This window comes from Euprymna scolopes, chromosome 26 (assembly GCF_053919585.1).
Source record: "Euprymna scolopes isolate OS-2025 chromosome 26, ASM5391958v1, whole genome shotgun sequence".
Classification (NCBI taxonomy): domain Eukaryota; kingdom Metazoa; phylum Mollusca; class Cephalopoda; order Sepiida; family Sepiolidae; genus Euprymna; species Euprymna scolopes.
Genome location: NC_136507.1, coordinates 36,111,743 through 36,137,355, shown reverse-complemented (window position 1 = coordinate 36,137,355; position 25,613 = coordinate 36,111,743). Strand labels below are relative to the sequence as shown.

The 25,613-nt window shown below is 33.0% G+C and overlaps 1 protein-coding gene across 7 annotated transcripts in view; it reads right to left on the bottom strand.

Moving 5' to 3' along the window:
• LOC145247986 (innexin unc-9-like) overlaps positions 1 to 25,613 on the bottom strand; it is an 849,617-nt gene that overhangs the window by 409,594 nt on the left and 414,410 nt on the right. The window contains exon 1 of one of the 7 annotated variants that reach the window (XM_080109649.1): positions 19,763 to 19,982. The exons of 5 other annotated variants lie outside the window; for them this stretch is intronic. The gene's annotated coding sequence lies outside the window, so the exon portion shown is untranslated. Of the gene's footprint in view, positions 1 to 19,762; positions 19,983 to 25,613 lie in introns of those variants that run through there. One more of the 7 variants, XM_080109646.1, reaches the window with a different exon arrangement.

Below are 25,613 nucleotides of genomic sequence, written 5' to 3'. Positions count from 1 at the left end.
CAAGAGTAGCATGGGCCTCATCCCTAAAAGGGATCTGTTGGAAATCCATGTTCATGCAATTCTGTGTCCAAGCCATTCGTTTTTACCTATGTTGTTTGCTCGGTGGAGGCATTGGAATCTCATTCAATACATTTTATGGGGCATACCTGGATCTTGGAGCGATTCCAGCTTTTGCAAAAACGAAAGTACTTGTGCTGTTTGTGTTTCGGTTCACTTCCATTCGAATTTTCCGAATATCACGATTTGAAAGGTTTCTCCTGATGCCCTTATTGTTATGGATTTGGTGTTCGGGTTGTTCAAGAATTAAGCCAAGGTATTTAGGATCCTATTCCAGTTCGATAGCTAAATCTTTGATGAGCAATCCTTCTGCGAGTACAGCAACTATACTTTGTTTTTCGATAAACTTTATTCGCCTGATATTTTGCCATTGTAAGAGATTTGCAATAAAACGATGGACAGTAACATTTCTTTGATAATAAATAAAATGCCATAACTTTATGAATATAACAGGAATTTGAATGCAATTTTGGGATGGTACAATTTTCATTTTTTTGTGACGTGTATTTAGGGAAATATTGATATTTTACTAATCTACATTAAAGCGACTGGTACAGTTCACATGGTGAACAACGACTTTTTTTCTGATGTATACTCTATTGAAACAAACATTGACAACATTCTTTGTTCTAATTATTTCGCAGTTAAAACATGTTCGCGTATGTTATGGCAACTGTTCACAAGGTGTAAACTCTACAATAAATACTATTTCATATTATCGCGTCTTGGAAGCACAAATGTGCTTCAAAATTTACAGAATACTAGGAGGGAGACCCGACGTTGTCTGGAATAGAATGAAGATCAATAAAGTTTTCAACTTGTCATAGTTTTATTGTCAGGGAAATCGGTGAAATCCCTCATCTTTTAATCAAGTCGATTAATTGCCTGCTCTAATTAGTTCCCCCCTTACCCGGTAAGCATATTGAAGAATTTTTTATTGGAATGCCATTTTCATCTGCGCTCCATATTATATAAGTGCCAAAGAAGTATCATTTTTGAAGTCTTATATTTTTGTTTATAAAAGCATAAGTATCATACATTTTCTGTTATTTAATTATTTAAGATAAAGGTGAGACTGATTAACAATTCTTTCATTTTTAATAAATTGCATACAAGACGGTCTAGCCAAAACAACAATCAATAATTTCCCACACTCTTTATCTGTGCCTAAACCTAAACGTAGCTTCCATGAACACATCTTCTTTCTTAGAACTGCACGCCTATGAAACTCTCTTCCGTTTGCCTGCTTTCCAGCTGACTACAATCTCATTGTCTCCAAGTCCAACGTAAAAAAGTTCTTGACGAAATGTTCCCCTGAGTAACCCCATTTACAAAATTCCCACTACTTATGTTTACTACGCTGTAATCCCATTGTCTAATATATACCCATTAACCCTTATCCTCGAGTGATATCTGGGCCTTGATAAGTGGTGATTCCTATCTAAAAAAAGATATCGTCGAAAGACCTTCACATGTCCTCCCTCAGTGACTTATTTCACAATACATTGAGGCCTGTATTGCAATATACTTCATCAATTGTTTGTTTTATAGAATTATCTGTAAATAATGGTGTTACTCAGTTTAAAATGCAAAGGTCAAGTATCAATGATATACCATACTCTAAACACTAAAATTCATTTCAAACAAACCTATGTGTATCAACGAATTAAGTATTGATGTTATGAAACTATTTTTTTTACATAATTTGTTTGATAAAAGTTAAACGTACAAAAGGAAAGTATCATTATTTTATTTTACTCTGAAAAAAAAAAAACATTAATTTTGACCGGGCCCCTGTCTTATATAATCTACTTTCATGAGCTGGATCTTTCTGCTTGTCCGGCCATAGAACTTCTCAAATATATTTGTGATGTTAAGGTGTATAACAGTGTTAACTTTGGTAAAAATCGGAAATTTTGTTTTAATTTAATTTAATTATTTTTTTTATTGATTATCGATTTCCGATACGTATCCGTCGTATACCGATACAAACAAATACCGTTATGTTAAATTAACAAAAAACAAACAAACAAAAAAAACTGTCCAGTCGTTTCGAAGTCCATGGGGAACGAAGTCATTCTCACAGACGCACACTTTCTTTTTTTAAATGATAAACATTATTATTTGTGCTATATTTAAAAGTATTATGTGATTATATTTAAAGTAAAATATTATTTTGATCATATATTAGATTGGAATTATGGTATTTGTTTGTTTAATTATGGAAGTAAATATGCGTACAGTTTATTTCTCTCATAGATTTATATTCCTTCCTTTTCCTATTAAGTAAATATGGCCGAAGAATTAATTCTACAATTCCACATCAATATAAAAACAAACAGATTTGAAACGTTGCACCACACAATAACAGAACATTAAATACATTTCAGAAATCGATATAATTTCTTTCTACTTATCAAAAGCATGTTTATTTTCAATTAAACAAAAAAAGTTTTCCATATTTTTCTTTCATCTTTCGGTTTTATAAATTTATCTGAAAAAACAAAAACATTATCATTTACTCTTGGTATATATATATATATATATATATATATATATATATTCCCGTTCACATACACCTTTCAGAATAAAGCTAGAACCCAGAATTAGATAGAATCGAGCAATTGTATCGACAACGGACAACGCCAGACCCAAAGTGGGTTTCGATATACTGCATCTCATCAGTGACGTGCTCCGACATAGGCGCGAACCCAGGTCGTCGCACTCGTGAAGTGTGCAATACTGACGACCTTACGATATGGGCCAAGGCGCAATCTATTGACTATGCCTCGATTTTTAATTCTTATATTTTCATCCAGTTCTACATTCTACGATGTGATAAGCAACGCCTCATATACAACTAAGATAGTTACTGCTGGTATGCAGGCAGTAGATATCACATCTTACAAACTTAACTGAAATTAGCCGACTCCCCAGACACGATTACGGAACAACCTTATTTGTTGAGGGACATCACGTCCCTACGAAGGATGACCCGCTTTTTTCTACATATATTAGACATTAAGAGGAGATTATAGATAGATATATAAATTCCCGTTCACATACACCATATATATATATATATTTCGAACGTTTGCTTATTATCATTAAAGACAAGTATGTTTTTTTTTTTTTTAAGTTACACAAAAAAAGCAAAAAGTTCTATACAGATTTTAGCTTTGTCAAATTAAAAAATAATTTCTAACCATTTCGTAAGGATATTTTGAAAAAGGAAATGCAGATGTCGCTCTTATTTCAAACATTCAAGAGCAGTAATAAATTTGGTAGGTTATTAAAAATGTAATAATATGATTGCACTGATGAATGAAGCACCCTAAGATGTAGGCATTCTATGGAACCAAATAATTGTGGTGTATTGTGAAAAGGGATTTTTGACAAAGAGGCTAAACTCATCAAGTTGTATATATATATATATATATATATATATATATATATATATATATATATATATATATATATATATATATACTAGCAAAAGTACACGTCGTTGACTGGGTTCAAAACCAGCCTACAGGAAATGAACTCCGATTTATGAAAGTACGATAGGTCATGAAAAGGAAGGTTTGTACAGAGATAGCTTCGAATTTGGGGGTCTCACAACCAAAGCAAAATATGATGAAAGTAAAAATAAAATAGATAAACCCCATAATTTATTATACCATACCTGTTCACACTGAAACACTTATCACAATATTCTGTGGATCTATATTAAAAAACCTTGTGACATATTTCCATTCTATGGAGGTCAGGCGCAAACGAACACCCCATAATTTTATTATACCATATTTCTTCAAACTGAAACATGATTATCAAAGTATACTTACGCAGATAGATATGAAAAGTCTTTATTAAAGTTTGTGCCTATTTCCATTCTATGGAGGTCAGGCGCGAACGTAGACCCCACAATTTTATCATACCATCCCTATTTAAGTTAAAACATACTTATCAAAGTATTATTATGTACATCTATATCAAAACAGTTGTAAACACTTAGTAAATTTTTTAATTTTTTATTTCCATAATTTGTGGACCAGGAGCGAACTCAGACCCCACAATTTTAATGAACCACCGTTCTGCTAGATCAAACATACCCATACCTGTGTCGCGATACATCTTCTATCATTATATGTAATCAGTCTTTTTTAAATAGTCAACCATATAGGAGCCTAATCATGACTAGACACCCACACACATACACACAAAGACGTTTAGCTTTATATATATATATATATATATATATATATATATATATATATATATAACTAGTTTATTTAATCACATAAATTTATATACGAAAGTATAATTTTATGCATAAAATTAAAGTATTTACTTCACTAGTGATCAATACATAGGTAGAGCTAGGTAGTAATTTATAAAAATATATATTGCAAGCCTGCCTCCCTACCTGCCAACTATTTTTTTTTTTTGCTAATGACACACCTCCAAACACACAGGAACGCCGGACACCCAGTCTAGTCTACAATATAAAGCTCACCTGTCTGTTTTAATGTATGTATGTATGTATGTTCATATGTGTCGCAAAACTTTCAACAGATGCGCCAGATTTTCACGAGATTGGAATCATTTTGAAGCTCGACCTTTCGGGCGTGAAATACTGAATAATTGGCTAAAAAACAGTAATTTCCTCACCCTCAACTGGGCAATTTTCTACAGGGAGGGATCGCTTTTTTCACCGATATTTTCGAAAGTTATCGCCTCTTTTCGATTGACTAGTGTTAATTTAAAACTACATAACTTCCGATTTAGCGATGGGAACGTCACATTTTTTTCACTTTCTTTTCCTCCTTCTATAAAAAAAAACTGTGCCATCATCTATATTCAAAACCAAAATTATGAAAAATTATTGGGGATTCTTATTAATGACAAAAAATGGAAGTACATAACATTTAACCGACCCGGATGTTATCATGACAAAGAAAATAACACACACGTTATCTTATTAATATATAGATTATTATGATAATACTAAAGATATTATAGATAAATATAATAATAAGTGTTCAATTATTTTAAACGATATATATATATATACATATATATATATATATATATATATATATATATATATATATACAAATCGGTTTATAATTATACATATATATATATTAGCAGCCCCCCCCGGCATTGCCAAGTAGTAAAATGCGCTTAAACGTGATATCTTGATTAATGCAGACTTCATATTCATTATTATTATAATATATTGGACTCAATATATAGTAATGACTTTTTTATATAAGTTTAATGAGAAAGTTGAGAATATTTAAGTGTCGGAAATATTGATAAAATCATTTAAAAATATGTACTTTTATCATTATTTAAAAAAATTTCTCATTTTAATTTTATTCAAAATAAGTGTCTTCTAAAGTGTGTTACAATCTTTTCCTTTATATATATATATATATATATATATATATATATATATATATATATATATATATATATATACATACAGTGATGATCATATTTATTGGCACGGTAAAATAAAAGTTAAATTTTGTCTAATAAATTCTAAAAAAGAGATTAAATTAAAGAAAATAACAAAGTATATTATGTATTTTTAACTGGCCTTTCCGATGCAGCAATCGGATTTTAGAAAAAATAAATAACATAGTAACAACAAACATAATTGCAAAAAACCCTTGTTCAAAATTATTGGCACGATTTATTTAATAATCAATTGTATAGCCTTTGGCCTTGATTACCTTCCTCAGTCGCTTTTCATAGTTTACAACCAAGTTGTTGCACTCTTCAGTAGTAATTTTAGCCCACTCTTCCTGACAATAATCCTCCAATTGAATAAGATTCTTAGGCTTCCTTTGCATTACCCTCAATTTTAATGTTCTCCATAAATTTTCAATTGGATTAAGGTCTGGGTTTTGTGATGGCCACTCCAAAACATTAATATGATTGTCCTCAAGCCATTTCTTAGTCAGTTTAGCCGAATGCTTTGGGTCATTATCTTGCATGAACCACCAACGACGACCAAGTGAGAGCTCTTTAGCAGAGTCTTTCAGGTTTTCATCCAATATTTTAACATAATCTTCCTTTTTTATGCTACCTGTGACCTTAACAAGTCTCCCTGGTCCAGAGGCAGCAAAGGATCCCCAAAACACCAAACTGCCTCCACCGTGCTTCACTGTGGGTATGGTGTTCTTAGGCAGGAAAGCTTCGCCAGATTTTCTGTAAATATAAGACACTTTATTATGGCCAAATAACTCTATTTACGTTTCGTCAGTCCATAGAACACGTTTCCAGAATGCAACATCTTTATCAAAATGACGTTTTGCAAAGGCTAGCCTTGCTTTCAGGTGCATAGGCTTCAATAAGGGAGTCTTTCTCGGACGACATGCTTTTAAACCAGCTCTCTTCAAAACTCTACCAACTGTATGTCGAGATACATTCACTCCAGAGGTGCTCTGTTCATCAACAATCTCCCCAACAGAGATCCTTGGGTTTTGTTTTACTTGTCGAACAATTTTCCGTTCATCTCTTGGGGAAAGAATCCTTTTTCTCCCTCTACCCTCTAAACTCATAACGTGGCCTTGCGATTTGAACTTGTTTATTATGGCTCTAACAGTGGATTTGGGAAGATTTAGCTTCTTTGAAATCTTATCATAGCCCTCCCCATTGGTATGGCATGCTACAACAAGCTTCCTGACGTCTTCGCTGTGTTCCTTAGTTTTAACCATGGCGATTGAAAATTATAATTTAGTCACTTATAATAGTTTAAATAAATCGCCATCTAAAAACTATCTGAAAAAAAATATTCACTGAATTAGCGTTAAACAAGCATAATATGGCTATAAAAAAGTTTAGAAAGCACGTAAACCGGAAATTGATTGATATTATACTGATACTAAAAGAAAAACAAAGCCGTTCCAATAATTTTGAACAAGGGTTTTTTTGCAATTATGTTTGTTGTTCCTTTGTTATTTATTTTTTCTAAACTCCGATTGCTGCACCGGAAAGGCCAGTTAAAAATACATAATATACTTTGTTATTTTCTTTAATTTAATCCTTTTTTAGAATTTATTAGACAAAATTTAACTTTTATTTTACCGTGCCAATAAATATGATCATCACTGTATATAAATATAAATATATATATATACTAGCGGGGGTACCCGGCGTTGCTCGAGTGTTTGTTCCGGGACAGGAGGTAGTTTTAAAAAATGTTATGGTAGGTAAGTAGGAAGGATCAAACCCGGAGTCATGAGTAAAAGTAGGAAAATAAAGTGTGAAAAAAAAACAAAAAACATCTGCAACGTTAACAGTTCGGCCACCAAGAAAAGTCCATTCCAGTTGTTTGGGGGGAAAAAAGAAAAAAAAAACGACTACGGTAGGTCGGCGCTAACGTGAAAATATAATGTGAATTGTCCAGCACGCTAACCACTACGCCACAGATCACTGCAGCTTAGTTTAGTGATTTCAAATAACTTCACATGAAAGAACTACGAAGCCAAACCGGTGTTCTCTTCTCAACTGTTCCTTGTGAACGATCCCCAAACGGTGTTAAGTGGTGGCAGGGGGAGGAGGAATTTATTAGAGAGAAAATATTTTACCACTTCCATTGATCTTAACCGATTTTGGCCGTGACTTCTCAGCAGAAAAAGTATAGAAATCTAAGATTATCGAGGAATTTGAGAAATAATAAGCCTATAACACACCTCAGATATTGTTCTGCCGTTTGTGCATATTATATTTGCATGAAATATCTTGATTTTTAATCCTATTAATGTCAAAATCAGACGGGAAAAAATGAGTTCATTTTATTTATATAGAAGATAGAAGATAGAAGAAGAAGATAGATAGAAAAGATAGAATAGAAGATAGATATAGAAGATAGATAGATAGAAGAGAAGATATATATATATATATATATATATACATGTGTGCATAAATGAATATATATGCATGTATATATATATATATATAGAGCGAGAGAGACAGAGACAGAGAGAGACAGAGAGAGACAGAAACAACATGGCTGACGAGAGCCTAACATCATTTACGTTTTACCATTTACTGGTCCCCTTTAGGTTGGGCTTGAAACCGACGGTACCAATGTTTTTTTCTGAACTTCTGTGCTATTAAATATATTAATATTAAGCTCGTATATCGAAAAAGATTTTCTTTGTAATCGAGCACTTTGTTGGAATTCTTTCCCCAAAAAAACAGTGAACAAATATATATATATATATATATATATATATATATATATATATATATATATATATATATATATATATATATATATATATATATATTCACCTCGGAATTTACCATACAGTTTGGATATGAAATTCAATATCCTTTTCATTTTGGACCAATACATATTTTCTCATCTGAAGAGATGGGTAAACATCGAAAAGCTATACGTTAAGGTGGTATACTTATTGAAATATATTCTTTGTATTGTGTATAATAGAAATTCTAGATTTGTAATTTCAAGCTATAAAGTTTAAACTACTAAATTATGATATACTAGCAGGGGTTACCCGGCGTTGCCCAGGTTTTTAGGTGCGTGTTTGGTTGGAGGAGGTAAAATGAAAACAAAGCGAAGTTATAACCCTTTTTAAATATTATAAAAACAAAGTTAAAGCTATAAAAAATCGTGTAAAAAAACAATTAAAAAAATGAACCTGATGCTATACGAACAGCCAGGCGGTGCCCGTGTGGTTTAAAAATCCAAAAAACGTTGTAAGGGTGGGGCGGCTCGAACTCGAATCATTGAGGCGGAAGCGCCTCCAAAATAGTGATGAATTAACTAAAAAGTTAATTAGGTCAAAAATCAATTCCACAGTGAAGTTTGTTTTTGTTTAGTTTCAGTAGTCACATCACACTCGAATTCTAAATGAATATTTTTGTTTTCTCGAATTCTAAAGAAATTTATTTGTCTTAATTTTAATTTATGTTTATGCAAGTGAAATCATGCTATCGTTGCGTTATAATCTTTGTGTAGAAATAAATGTTGAGTTGAAAGTACTAATAAATAAAGGTCATAGTTACATTTCACTGTTAGAATCGTTAAAACCGGAAGTAAAATCCGGTTAGTCTCGCAGATTGCGTCTTTCAGTAACGGAAAAACAATAATAGTAACAGCGTTTTTTTTTAATTGTTTTTTTTTTAATTTCTGTTTTAAGAAGCGTAAATCAAGGAAAAAAGATTTAAAAACACACAAAAAACAACAACAACAACAAAACAGCATAAGTAACCTTGTATGATTCCAAATCGGTGGGTTTTTTTTTCGTACTCTTCCTTGTGAACGCATCCACTGCGGTGTAAATGGGAAGATGGGGGAATGAGGAATCTAATAGAGAGAAAATGTGGTGTCAACTTCCATTGAATCTAAGCGATTTGGGCAGCGGACTCTAACCAGAAAAAATATAGGAATGTACCATTGTCGAGGAACTGTAGAGGTACTAGTTCTATACCAAACCTCAGATAATGTGCTACAGTCTATCCGCATTATATTTGCATGTAATGTCATGATTTTTAATCCTATTACGGTCAAAGTCAGGGGGAACAATTAGTTCACTTTATTTATATAGAGAAATAGAAGATATATGTGTGTGCGCGTCTGTGAAAAGATAAATCAACAAAAACAAATGACAACAGTAATCAAACATTAATAATGTATGATAACTTAACACTACTTGCAGAACGTGTGTGCATCTTACATCAGCTTTCAAACGACAAGAGAGATCAACAAACGACCGGTCATTACGCCTCTGGCTTTCATCTTTAGTGGTGCCAATTGCTGTCCAGCGATAATTCGCCATTGATATAAAGACCAGATAAATGTTGAGCGTGTCTAGAAGCGGTCGAAGGAGACATCCAGGAATTATCTGCTAGAGCGATTGACAAACGGTTCACCATATACGTAACGAAGCAGACCGCAGCTCTTCGTGATTAAGTGTTGAGCTGAAGGATTTCAGAGCGTGAATCAAGAGATTCTTTCGGAGGAAATAAAGATGCTGCTTTGTAAATATAAGTAGAAAGAAAAGCGTATTAGCGGAGCTCTTATGGATAATGAGGCTGCATTGTGTTTTATTTATTTATTGTATTTTGAGTCAGGTAAATAATTGCAGTAACGACCGTTATTTGACCGTACGTGCAAGAAAGGAATTGAATAAATCGCCGATATTAGTCATAAGACTATAATGTAATAAAAATGTTATAATACTTGTGTTAGCGCCTTATTCTAATGATTTAATGTAAAAAAAATCAATAATATAGTGTTATATATCAATATACACTGCGTAGCAAATCATTAACGAGTTTACATTTTTTTTTTAATATTTAAGGAACTGGTAAATAAAAATCCAGGGAACTTTGAGAAAGTGTTTACAATATTATTTAGCTATTCTAGTTAGAAACCAAAAGTATTTCAATGAGTATACGCGAAACGATGACAGAACATGGGAATATCTATTGATTTCAGTGAGTCACCTTATTAACAAGGCTGCGAAAAAAACATAATATCCCCATAAGTTGCTTATTGAAATAATATTTAAACATTCAATGAACTAGAAAAACTGCTTAGAACACAATAACTACATAGCAATTTCCACGGAGACATAATTAGTAGGGCATATGTGACCATTTTTATGACCTGTAAAAGCCGTTGGTCCACAGAATTATACAAATTCTTGGAGACCATTCCACAACACATCTTTGCTCTTAAATTGGCGTCCACTTGCATAGAGGCGTTGCTTTATGATACTCCAAAGATTCTCAAGTGGGTTCAAATCTGGTGAATTTGCAGGCCACTCCATCTTCCGTAGCCCAGAGAACACCAGTTCTTGCAAATTCTCTTTGCTTTTTTTTTTTTTTTTTTTGCTGCACGCGAGGGAGCATTATCCTGCATAAAAATAATGGTTTTTCGGAACGTCAACCTTTGATTTTTCAGCCATGGTTCAAATTGCTATGTAAGCATTTGACGTCATTTTTACTCTTTCGTGGACTCTCCATGAACCAAATAATGTATCTTCGAGAATCCCAGCCCGAATCATTATCCCACCACCTTGTTGGCGCCTTAAACGCTGATGACGATGTCGTCCATCTAGGACCCATCCCTTGCTCCAGCCATCTGGACCAACAAGAGTGACACGCAATTCATCCGTGGACAAAATTTTAGAAAAATCTGTTTTCATGTTGTCCTCTGTCCATTTTAATCGGTTTTGTATGTGATGTTACTTTAATGGAGGCTTTGTTACAGGCTTAACAGATTTGCCACGTCTTTCAGAAGACGACATCGAGTATTTTTGAGCCATTCTTCAATCCGGCTTGGTCAAAGACTTTTCGACTTGTCTGCCTAGAGTTATTACCAACTACAGGTTTGCTTTGGAGTAGAGAACGGCTTGAAACGACTGTACATTTACCGTCATTAGCTTTCTTCGTACCTTTGTACGGTGCGTGACAAAGTTTTTCACAGTTTGATGGTACCTTCCTATCATTTTCGATATTTCGAGGAGAGTTTATCCTTTTGCTAAATGTTCTATAGTTGTACTCTTTTCAGAGCTACTAAAACAACATTTAGGAGCCACTTTATTGACAAAACGAACTGCCTTGTTAATAATATATATTTTCCACTTCCGGTTATAAAAAAAGATGAGTATCGACTGAAGAGAGTTTGATATGGATATCTGAAACGGTCCTAATTATCGGGCTGTAGATCGACGGTACCAATAACTTATCTAATCAAATAACTTTCTGTACACAAAATACAATATATATATATATATATATATATATATATATATATATATATATATATATAAGTGAACGTGTCTGTGTGTCTGTTTGTGTGTCTGTGTGTCTGACTCTCTGTATACATTTCTCGAAATTTGATATACAGGGTACTGAGATTTGGGAAATTTGATGTGATCCGTTTTCGGAATGAAATCAGGCTGTTAAAGGGTCAAAGTTCAACGATTTGACCTTTGAGAACTCTACCAAACTCCTCCGACAATTTTGGGTCTTAACACTTTTAATTTTAGATATAGGTTTGTTGGCCATGGATCTAGCTTATTAACTCGATTTGAGCCCCAAACAATAAATTATAAGGAGTCATATTAGGGGTCAAGTTTTAAAAAAATACCCCCTTTTTTTTTGCTCAGTATTCCCCTCCAAACACCTGGGCAACGCTGGGCACTCATGCAAGAACTCCTATAATCTGTTATTCTTTTGTGTGTATTGATATTCATATTAAAAACCCTTTTTGTATTTATTTAAAAAGAAAATACAATTTTCTTATACATGGGTTGTGGAATTGCATTCATCTGCAAAAGATCTAGCTAATTTGCATATTCTTTTAAACATTCATTTAAATTTATTCCCTATTAGTTACTTCGGTTTTCTTATGAGATGACAATCAAGAGTTTACTATTACATGTAATTATATTCATGCAAATATTCTACATGATTTATACTTGCATAATATTTGCGTAAAATCTTTACAGTAAACAAACAATTTTTCCATATATATTTATGTATACGTATATATTTTTGTTTAATCTATCTATCTATCTATCCATATATATATATATATATATATATATATATATATATATATTAAAGTGACCGAGCTGCGTGTCTGTGTGTCTGTCTGTCTGTGTACATTTCCCTACGAAATATCTCTGTCAATTTTCAGTCTATAGACTCGAAATTTGATATACAGGGTACTGAGATTTGGGAAAATCTACGTAATCGGTTTTCAACATGAAATTTGTCTGTTAAAGAGTCATAGTTCAACAATATTACCTTTGAGAACTCCTCCGACAATCTTGGGTCTAAACACTTGAAATTTTAGATATAGGTTCCTTGGACATGTATCTCGCTTAATAACTTCATTTTAGCCCCAAAAGAATAAATTTTAAGGGGTCATAATAGGGATCAGACTTTTAAAAAATTGACCGATTTTTTTTTGGGGGGGGGCTCGGCATACACCTCCAAATACCCAGACAACACCTGGCACCCATGCAAGTATATATATAAAAGTGAACATGGTTGTGTGTCTTTCTGTATGTCTGTCTGTGTGTGTACATTTCCCTTCGCAATAACTCTGTCAAGTTTTAGTCTACAGATTTGATATACAGGGTACTGAGATTTGGGAAAATCTATGTGATCGGGTTTCGGCCAGAAATTTGGCTGTTAAGGGGCCAAAGTTCAACGATCTGACCTCCGAGAACTCTACCAAACTCCTCCGACAATTTTGGGTCTAAACAATTGAAATTTTGGATATAGGTTTCTTGGACATGGATCTAACTTAATAACTTGATTTTTTTTGCTCAGCATACACCTCCAAACTCCCGGGCAATGCCAGTCACCCATGCAAGTATATATATATATATATATATATATATATATATATATATATATATATATATATATATATATATATATATATTGTGGAAAAGCACATATATTTCTTAGTTTTTCTAATTTTTATATTGTCTTTGTAGTAGTTTCGAATGTTTGCATGTAGGATACGTGTGTTAATGTTATTGCATTGTTTCCACCAGCTCTTTCCTTTGAAACCTCAGTCGTCTTGTCTTATCTTCTGAGTTATAAAACGGGTGGCTATTTATAAAAAGAAACATTTGGGAAGACGTACAATATTTAAAGAGGTGTATTAAAATAAAATATAATAACATTTATAATTTTTAATTTACTTTTTTATCGTCTTTTTCCCCCTTCTTAATGTACGAAAATTACACACACACACACACACACACACACACACACGGACGCACCCACACGGTCGATAAGTTATATACAGTTTTATGTTACAATCTCGGTGAGTTTAATGTTTAAAGTCCTAATTGTGTATTCTTCTAATTATAATAATGTTAGTAAAAACGTTTAGTTTTTTTAAATATTGTTTTACATATGTAAAACTAATAATGTACATTTCGCATAAAGGCAGAAGTTAAAATGCAAAACAGGAAGTTAAACGATTTCAAACAAAATCAACCCGATAAAAATTGTTATATTTTATTACAATATTTACATTTTTCCATAAATGTAATCGTCTTTCTATTATTTTTTTCTTAATTTTCTCTTCGTAAAGTTTAATTTATGAAGATTAAAGTTTTGTATAATTTGTTTGCGGATTAAATTTCATAAATTGTGTTGCATATGCGTGCAGTTATTGTGTTTTATTGTTTCTGTTATGGTCGTTTCCATCAGAAAGAGAAAAAGCAGAGTTCGAATTTATTGCAAAAGAATAACTGAAATAACCATTTCGGTACATTGATACACTGATAGATACGAGGCGCCTTTAATAAGTTTCCAGATATTTTTGTACAGACATTTAAAATCGTCGTATCCTATGGAAAAATACCTGTACTATTGCTATATATCTTATAAAAATGACTGACCAATTTTTATGAGTGTATGTTCAAATGAACAAATACTGGGGGAATATAATAAAACCTGTTTGTTACAGCTGGTAAATTTCGAAAATGCAATATTTTCGTAAGGATAAAACTTAGAAATATGCCAGAGAAACGTATAGAATGTTACCAACTGCTTTTGGACCATCTTGCCTGAATCGAGTATCAGTTTCCGAGAGGCATAAGGGATTCAAGAAAGGCAAACTGTCTGTAGGGGCTGATGAGATTTGTGGGAGAAGTTAAGAAAGTCAGAACAACATACTGATTGAACAAATAAAGAATTTCAGGATTAAAATCCGTCTTGTGTCTACAAAGACAATAATTACACACACACACACACACACACACACACACACACATATATATATATATATATATATATATATATATATATATATATATATATATATATACTAGCAGTTCAGCCTGGCTTTGCTCAGCCCTATATTCTAGTCATAACTTTATGTGCATATGTATGTATGTATATATATATATATATATATATATATATATATATATATATATATATGTACATATATATATATATGTATATTAAAAAGTTCGGCTCATGTCAAGGTAACCTACATGTAAAATTTTAAGTGCTTTAACCCAAAATTAGTGGAGGAGTTTATATATATATATATATATATATATATATATATATATATGTATATATATATATTTATATATGGAAATATATATAGAGAGATATATACACAGTGTGACCCCCAAAAAACTGGCCCCGACACTAATTAGGCCCCGTTTCCTAGTGTTTTATTCGAATGAAATAAAACTTTTATATAACTGGTTTATTATATTCAAAACATCACATCAAAACACTAGGGTCTTTGGTCTTTTTTTTCTCCGTTCTACAGCATGTGCAAGGTTGCCTCCATTTAGCGTTTTTTTTTTTGGGGGGGGGGGGTCACCCTATATATATATATATATATATATATATATATATACAAATATATATATATATATATATATATATATATATATATATAGGTGTGCGTTTTTGTGTGCGGTTCGTCCTTGATGTGTCATTATTTAGGATTCCTTTCCTTGATTATTTACGTATTCATCTCATGAAACTTAAGAACCAATTTATTTGAGGATACTTTGTTATAATGTTTGTTTTCCTTGGATTAAATAATTATTTCTTTCCTGGTTTTAATTCTCTCTCAATTCCGTTTCGATCTATAAATGCAAAGGCGAATAAGTCACGCATGAAATGAAATCTGGATTTACATCCTCTGAAATAAATATTTACTTATATCGCGTTTCTATCCGAAATAGGTTCGGGTTTCTTGTAGGACTTTAAAATCACGGCGATTTTTTTTTTTAAGCATTAAATTCCGAAAATGAACTTACATTAACTCGTATAAACATTTCACCATAAAAATATCAAATTTGAATAACCATATATATATATATATATATATATATATATATATATATATATATATATATATATATATGCAAATATGTTTTTTGTGTTTACGATACGTTTTGAATGAATGCAATAATTTACGAAAGTGCATTTTTACCTAAATGCGATTTGGGAAGAATTTTCCCTTTACCCGATGTGGTACCACCATATGGGAGCGACTTATATATTGTTTTTCAAATATAATTACCTACTGACACGTGTTCCGTCGTCTGCGACTCATCGGTGTGGCTGAATCTAGTGAGATTCAAAATCGGGACCCCAGAGTAAGTAACCTAAACTGTTACCGATCGTCCATCTCGCACGACTGTTTGGATATATCGCGATTTTCTTAGATTTGGGTTCTTGCTAATGAAACTAGGGATGGCTTCTGTCGCCGGCTTCGGATCAATCGACTGGTGTTAATCTTGATAATCTGCACTGAGGATTCCCGAAAGGATGAAACACTAGTGTTTGTAGGCGTTTAATACTTATTATTATAGTAAATAATTATATATATATATATATATATATATATATATATATATATATATATATATATATTATTATTATTATTATTATTATTATTATTTTTATTATTACTATTATTATTCAAAGTTAGGAAAACCATTGTTTTCACATTATTAACGCATAAAATCTTCTTTAGTAATAACACACAATAGTGATTTAAATTTACATAGACACTAGCTAAAGGACGCGGCCGGCTTTGGCCGGGGGTTAACATACGCTTAATTACGATATTTTAATTTTTTTCAGATTTCGTATATATTATTACAGAGTAGTGATTTCAAAAGTACAACAACAGTACTTGGGTGCCATGAGTTAGAATCAGAACCGCAACTGTCGCATTCAAAGCTGATGACGTTACCACTGTACCAAATTGACACGCATATGAACTGATTAAACATTTTAAAATTGAAAATAAACTATGATGAATGTACAAAATTTCTAACGATGTTTTTCATTTATGACTAAATTTGACCCCTTAAAAACTAGTTTATCCGGCTAAAAACCTATTTATTTATAAGATATACCAAATATCTATAAGTAATAAATATGAAAATCTTATTTCCGCTGAAGATTATATACAATTGATATATTAGAATAAAAAAAAAAAAATAGTTTTTCAACTTCAGGCAAGTACACACACGCGCGTGCGCGCACACACACACACACTCACACATATATCCAATTTACAAAACTTACTATATCTATCTGTTTTTCTCCACATTTTCAAACTCTATCTCTGCCGAAACTAAAAGGTGTAGATCGGCTCTAGGGGCCTCAAATGATTGGATTTTTATAGACCGTTTTTTGATGAGTCTTTATTCAGTTAGAATCATTTTTTAGGGGTCCAAAATTGTCAAATTGAGAAAAATAGATGTACAATTTGTACATTCTGGCTTAGTTTCTGTTAAATCAGTACATACCCGTGTCACGTAGGTACAGTGGTAACGTAACCAGCTTCCCATGCTACAGTTTTGCATTCGGTTTCGATTCTAGCTGATAATACCCAACTACTTCTTTATTTTTAATATCACAACTCTACAATAATATATACGAATCTGCGCATTAAAGCGCATATTATAATCGGACAAAGCCCGGCAAAGACGGGCGCCGCCCCCTCTAATATATATATATATATATATATATATATATATATATATATATATATATATATGTAATATACTGAGTTCGTGTAATTCAGTAAATTTTCATATACCAATAGGTTTTAAGACAAAAATGTTTGACTTAAGGATTAAGCTACAAAATTATCACATTTCATAATTGAGCATTAATATACGGTGTGTGCAAAATCAAGACTTCAAGACAGGGTGTTGATGGCAACGAAAAGTGTATTTCATTTTATGTTACAATTGTTTCAATGTCCAGTACGACAATTTCAAGCATTATATCGTTTGAAAATTTTCAAAACCCAGCATTTCTTCAGACTTTATGAATAAACACACTTTTGCCAATGTAGGATTTTTTGAATAGAAAGAAAAAAGGGGGAGGATCCCTAACGGGAAAAACATGCAGAAACATTTACCTTGGTTGTGGTTATATATATATATATATATATATATATATATATATATATATATATATATATATATATATATATATATATATAAAGGAGATTAGAACAATAGTCTAAAGAGCTGAGTGTATTTTAATGTAACAGTGAAAATACTAGTTTAATTAAAATACAGGAAATAGAAAGTGCTCGTTGTAATTTAGATATATAATAAGCTCGATAGTTAAATGTCCTAGAGCTAATTCAATATTAAGTAATGTGATTTATAATTTAAAATTTAAAAATCAAATTTTAATTAAATTAAAAATCCGTTTCATAAGAAGGAACAACAACAAAATCAATTATCTGTACGATCGTTTCGGAAAACAATGTTTGTTATTGTGGTATACATCAAGTTATGTAGAATAATTATATATAGTTTTTTGGTAAGCAAGGTCTCCTCATCAGCAAATTTTGGAGGGTTTATATATATATATATATATACATATATATATATATGTGTGTGTGTGTGGTATGTGTGTGTGTGTGTGTATATAATAAAAATAATAGTATCGGCTTCAGGCACATATGCATATATATGTGTGTGTGTATGTATGTGTGTGCGCGTGTGTGTGTGCGTGTAGAAAATATACATTAGTAAGAATATAATAGTAATCATTCTGTAGTGGAAGTCGTATATGAAATCTTGTTTGTTTATAATATTTTTTTGTCGACAAATTATATAAGTAAACTTAAATATGCATGCTGAATAAAGGCCGAACACCCATCTTCTACACCAACGTTATTGTGTTATGCATGACAACTTCCAGAAAAAGATAAACTTAAAAACAAAATTCTCTTATAAGAAGAATTCAACTGATGCGCGTTCTTGATTGCATACTGTCATGTTCGCCGTATTGTTAGGGACAAAGATAAAATGTTCAGACATTTATTCTTAAAATATTAAAACAGAGGTACATCGGTATATTAACGAAATATTAAAAAATGATTTGGAACAATATAAATTTTATTTTAATATTAATTAGGGATAGAACGATTAAAAGATTCTTCCGGATTTCGATACAATTACCGATTCTGTCAGGAATGCTCGATTTTTATTACAAGTACTGATTTCGGTTCTAACGCTGGATAAAAAAGTTAAAATTATTTTTTGGTGGGGAGGGCGTAGCGGAGAGTGCTCAGCTACTTTTAAACGAAGATATCGTTTTCTTTTTAATTTGCTAAAATGTGTCATCTTTGGTTTTTCTCCTAATGCATCGTATCTAAGATTTTGATACACACATCGTATGGTAGTCAGCAATATTTTTCCCTTGTGCTAACAATAAAAAATCAAGTTTTAAATAAAAACAATAAACAAGTAAACAATCATGCTGAATATTTTCTTCCGATTGCTATACCGATACCGATTCCGAAACGATTCCGATACCGATTCCGACACCGATTTCGATACCAACACCGATTCCGACACAATTCCGATACCAACACCGATTCCAGCACGGTTCCAATACCGACACCGATTCCAATACTGACCCCGGCACGATTCCGATACCGACACCGATTTCGACACGATTCCGATACCGACACCGATTCCGACACGAATCTGATATCGACACCGATTCCGACACGATTCCGATACCGACACCGATTTAGAAACGATTCTGACACCGACACAGATTCTGAAACGGAAAACGATCCCAAAACGTTACAATGTTTTCGATTCTAGATTCCGATTCAAATTAATTGTCCGAAAACTATTTTTTTCTTATTTGAACGTACCTTTACATGATCCATGGTGGAACTCGTCGAGCAGCTCTTAATAAAATCCGTTGACAGCTGAGAAGTTATCTTGTTTAAATAAACAGTAACAAATCCTTGAATACAATCATTTCCCGAGTTTCGATAGAAAGAATGCTATGATAGCTACAACGAGATCCAGCTGTCGAAGTCAATAGAGAGTCTATTGTCAAGTCGTTTGATCTGTTCGACGAGGTGTTCTTTAATGCGACAACATCTGTCGACGTCGCAATAACACGTGACGATCGATTTGTTTTGTTGTCTTTTATTAGGTTTATTATTTTTCAATTTTTGTTTTTATCATGCAGCTTTGCCAAAACACAAATATTCATAAGACAGCAAGCAGGCACACACATATATACACACACATTGATACACGCGGGTACACACATACTCACGCACATAATGATCATTTTAATAACATAAAGATAGCATTTTGGGTAATCTATCTTTTATTCTTTTTTTTTACAAAGGTGTCATCACTTATCAAGGCCCGGAGAACACTAGAGGATAAAAGTTAATAAGAGTACAGTAGTCAATAGGAAAATGTTAGAGTAATCGTTAGTAGTGAAAATTTGGGAAGTCAGTTGAAAAGCAGAAAAATGGAACAGATTTTCACGGGCGTGCAGTTCTAAGAAAGACGCTTCGTTCATGGAATATAATTTAAGGTTTAGGCAGAGATAAAGAGTGGGGGAAATTATTGATAGTGGTTTCAGTTAGTACTTTTCGTGAAAATCGGGCCGAGGGGAACATACATTGGAGCTCAGACGAGCACTCGCCATGAAAATAACGATAAGGCAGAGACTCACAACACTTCTTCTGTGGTAAAGAGGTTACAGGGAAGAGAAAAGGGGATCTCCCAACGAGGTTACGAAGTCTATTTTGAACCCTGCCCAAAACCGGATAAGTGCTTCTAGTAGCTTCTACCCAGATGTGACAACAGTACTCCATCCTTGGACGTACTTGACTCTTATACAGGTAGGGAATTGCATCAGCAATGAGATATCTATTGGAGCGGTAGAAGGATCCTACCATTTTTGCAGCAGCCTTGTCAACGGATTTGATGTACTTACTCCATATCAGATCAAATATAAAGATCAGAGCCAGAAGCTTTTCAAAACAGGGAACTTCCCCAAGACGAGAGCCATCAATTTCAGTTAATGTCAGACGGGGATCAGAGCGTTGGTGATAGAAGCTTGGTATTACATGAATTTAAATTAACCAGCAACCGTTTTCCGCATTGCACCACGTGATCAAGACCAGAGAAGAGAGAATAAGAGAACTTGGTCGCAAGATGATAGTGTCGTCTGGGTGTTTTAGAGTTGCCGCTTTAGATTTTATATAAATAAATGCAAAAGTCTTTTATATTTTTCATTTTTATATTGTTGAATAGCTGGGGACATTTCCAAAGGAGAGATGACGGCGAGTTCATATTGAGACAATACATATAACGGATATAACGATAGTGATGATGAGGGAGAGAGAAGACATGTATACAGTTCTAGGATGCTTAGCACTTCATATAGATACTGACTGGAGATGTGTGCAAGTTCTTACCACAGAGGAAGGGAGATACATAATCTTGTAAGTGTTACACAAGGTTTGTTATGGGATGATTAACACAATAACTTTTGAGTGTTGAAAGATGACACGTGACAACAGTTTTACAAAAACACAATGATGATTCGTTATTTATTAGTCCGGTTGAATGATGATGACGTCAGCAATTCGAATTCGCTATCGTAACGCAAAATCATTCGCTTTATTATAATACCAATCAATCAATTGTGCCCTTAACTGATCAGAGAAAATAGCAACAATCAATCCACCAAAGGAAAGAAATGCATTTGCGCATGATTGCAAAATCCGGAAATTGAAGAGAAGTTGTAATTACTTATTATTTTATCGTTTATTTCGCCATTTTGAAATTATTAGATAAATGATTTTTCGCGACGAAACAGTTGCTGTTAAGAAATATGAATGTCAACATAATCAAAGGAATAAATTGTAAGATGGTCAACATCATGTAATTAGGAATATGGGCATCCCTTATTTGCTTGTGAATTGCTATGTAATCACATCGAAGTTCATAAATTAAACATTAGTATAAAAACGTGAAATATAATTGAAAAAAAAGAATCATATTTCTACAGAATTATATATATATATCCCCGAAACAGTGTTTCATGGTAAACACCTGATGATCCCTTGAAAAATAAATTATTGGTATTATAGTAAATTTGAGAGCGAGTTGATGCAGTGATTGCAGGTGATTTACTGACTTAATGACTAGATGGTTTTCTAACGCATGATAAAAAATATTTTTGTGTATTGTTTTTAAGGTTAAAAACTTAAAAGACTATATATATATATATATATATATATATATATATATATATATATATATATATATATATATATATATACAGGGTGTCCCAAAAGAAGCTGATGGTTAAAAAAAATTACAACTTTCTTAATTTTCTCTGTTTTTCTTTTATTTTTTCATATCATCTATATTATTTTTTCATATCATCATGAGTCGTTACACTACCGAGAGGATATTTATCGTAGAGTCGTTTTTTCGGTGGAAAGAATCAATATCAGAAACTCAAAGAGAATTTCAACGATACTTCAACACAAGAAATTCCATTATTCCCAATGCATGAAAGATATGGTGGTTCGATTTCATGAGAACGGGTCTGTATGTGACCTCCCTAAATCTGGTAGATCCCGTATGGCAAGAAGTGATGAAAATCGTCAGAGATTAGCAGAGAGTGTGGCCGACGATGGTACCACATCAGTAAGAAGGAGATCAAGTCAAATTGGGGTCTCTCGATCATCTCTTCATAGAATGCTGCATGAAGAGGACACACACACACACACGCACACACACACACACACACACACACATATATATATATATATATATATACATATATATATATATATATATATATATATATATATATATATATATATATATATATATACGTAAAATGTAAAGAAATGAATAAGAAATGTAAAAATACCAGCGGTGGTTGAAGTTATGTTTTGAGAAAAATAGAAAAACCGAATGAAATTATTAAAATAATCAACGTTTCGTCCTTATTTCAGAGGACATCTTCAGGATATTGAAGTAAAAATGCAAGAGAAGAAAAGGTCATAGATCGTACGAAAAAGAGAACAGTTTTTGAATCCTACCCATGTCGGGAAGGACAAACATGTGTGTGCGTATGCGTTGATTATTTTAATAATTTCATTCGGTTTTTCTATTTTTCTCAAAACATATATACGTGTGTGTGTATATGTGGGTGTTTGTAATTTGGAATTCTCGTTATAATTAATTAACACACTACACATTCTCTAATCGGCAAACTATAATCCATTCTTTTAATATATTACAGACATCGGAGTTTCCTGTTCTGCGTACGTCCTTCACATCAACTATTCATTATTCCTTAGAGATCTTGTCTTAAAAACTCAAATAACACATTTGTCATATCATTCCCTCCTTATAATTCTCAATGCAACGCACGCATATTTGACATTCGCTGGCAAACTTTCAATTCTTTACATCAATTCACCGGCCTAATAGATTAAGAGATTCTTACTTAAGTTGATAGTTTGAAAAAAATATTGATTCGTAGCAGCTGATCTAGCTTATTTTCTAATGGCACCAGCAAAGTAAGAAAGCTGAATAACCCTTCATATATATATATATATATATATATATATATATATATATATATATATATATATATATATATATATTATGCATATCATCATCATCAGCAGCATCATGCAGTCCGTCAGTCCTGACGATGACTAGTTGCAGCATCAGTGCTTTATCCGTTGGTTTTGGGATAGTCTCACTCCATCGTCACAGGATTTTCACCTTGGCTCCAAACTTGCTTGCGCAGTTAAGGTGCAGTATCTGTTGCGCATCAGATACACACCCTCTGAACCTCTAATGCTCAGGTCCAGTGGAGCGAACCCGGGACGACTGGCAGCAGAAGAGGCTGCAGCTTCTGGCCGAAAGTAATCTCAGAGGTAAACAGTCCACCTATTGTGTCCGCAACTACGCCTTCTCTTTATGAATAAGGTTCCATAACCTTCACATCTCTTAGCCTTTTGCTGTGATAAGACCCACAAGGTAGTGATGTTTAATTTTGGAGTTGGTCCCCAAGTCTTTGCCCAACCAGAGCACCCACACGACAGTGGGGTAGGGGTTGGTAGTTTGGCAGATAATATCCACATATTGTTTTTCCATAACGCACTACCTCTGGGGTCCCTTACTACTCCGAGATCTCCTATATGAATCAAATAATGTTAAATTTCGTTATGATAAAAAGATTATTGCTAGAGGTAACATCCTTACCCGGTTACCTTACACCCCCCTTATTTCTGAAAAAAGGCATTAGGCTGAGAAATGATTGGCACGCTATTGAATTCTCTTGATTCAAATAGATCTACAAATCTATATACACCAGTATATATTTTCTAATATCAGTATGTTTTTTTATATATTGCCCGGGTGTTTGGAGGTGTAAAAGAAAAAAGGTGTTAGTAGTCAGGCAGGCTCGAACCCCTGATTCGAATGCGGAAAAGAAAGAGAAATAAAACATGACATCTTACAGCTACGCTACGAGGCCATAGAGAGTTAAAAAGTTGACTTGCTAAGTGAACACGCAGGTGCAGAAATGAACGTTGGTTGAAGGCCGGTTCAGCTTTCCGCCGTTTCATTTATTTGTTTCCCCAGAATGTTGTGGAAAACCAACTCCTCACGAAAGGGGTGTGTCCAAATGAAATGTAATAGTCTTATATACGGGGTTTCCCCCCCACATTCATCAAAGCTAATTTCTTCTGCAGGTCCCCGGAACGAAAGCCAGGAATCTACCTTCGCTTTCGATTAGCTTCGCTTTTATACGAAAAGCACGAACAAACACGCGAGAGAAAGTAATAGCGTGGGTTTTATAAAAGTCGCTCAAGTAAGAGATATAGACAACATCCGTTCGCAAATCGTCGATATTATAATCTAGGAAGTATATAAAAAGTTCTTAAAAAAGTAAACCCTAGAGAACCCCGGCGAAAAAGCATTTGCTGGGCATACAAAAACATGCGCGTCACACACACACACACACACACACACACACACACACACACACACACATACATACATATATATATATATATATATATATATATATATATATATATATATATATAGAGAGAGAGAGAGAGAGAGAGAGATTATGTCATCGAAGAGTACATCTTTAACAGAACAAAACTGATCAAGCTGAAAAATCTCAATGCTATTAAAACAAGAAACAATGATATTTAATGAAAGATGTGTGTATGTGAATATAAAAACACGTAAAAGTATGCGTGTACTTGTGTTCTTGTATCTGTGTGTAATTGGATGTGTCTGTTGTTGAATTTTATTCCTATGTTATTATATTTGTGTGTGTATGTTCGTGCCTTTGTCGGTGTACATATGTATGTGTACGTATATATCTTTATGTAGCTACATGCATGTGCATGTATACGTACGTGTATGCTTGTACATAATGTGTCCTTGTTTTCTCTTCTGGATTTGTGCATTTGGTGTGTATCAGTGTCTAATGAATACGGCACGGTCACCGGTTCTTGCAAGATAACCTAAGTTAAGCAACATTGAGCTTAGCCACACCAGATGGGTTTCCATTTGGGATAGTTAGGCGCTGTATATTGCGTGCTGAGCTGTAAAAATTTCCAGGTTGGTATCCGGGATCGCATTAATTCACTGGAGAGGTGCACCTCCAGTTTTCATTAAGATATGCATCTAGAAGAAGGA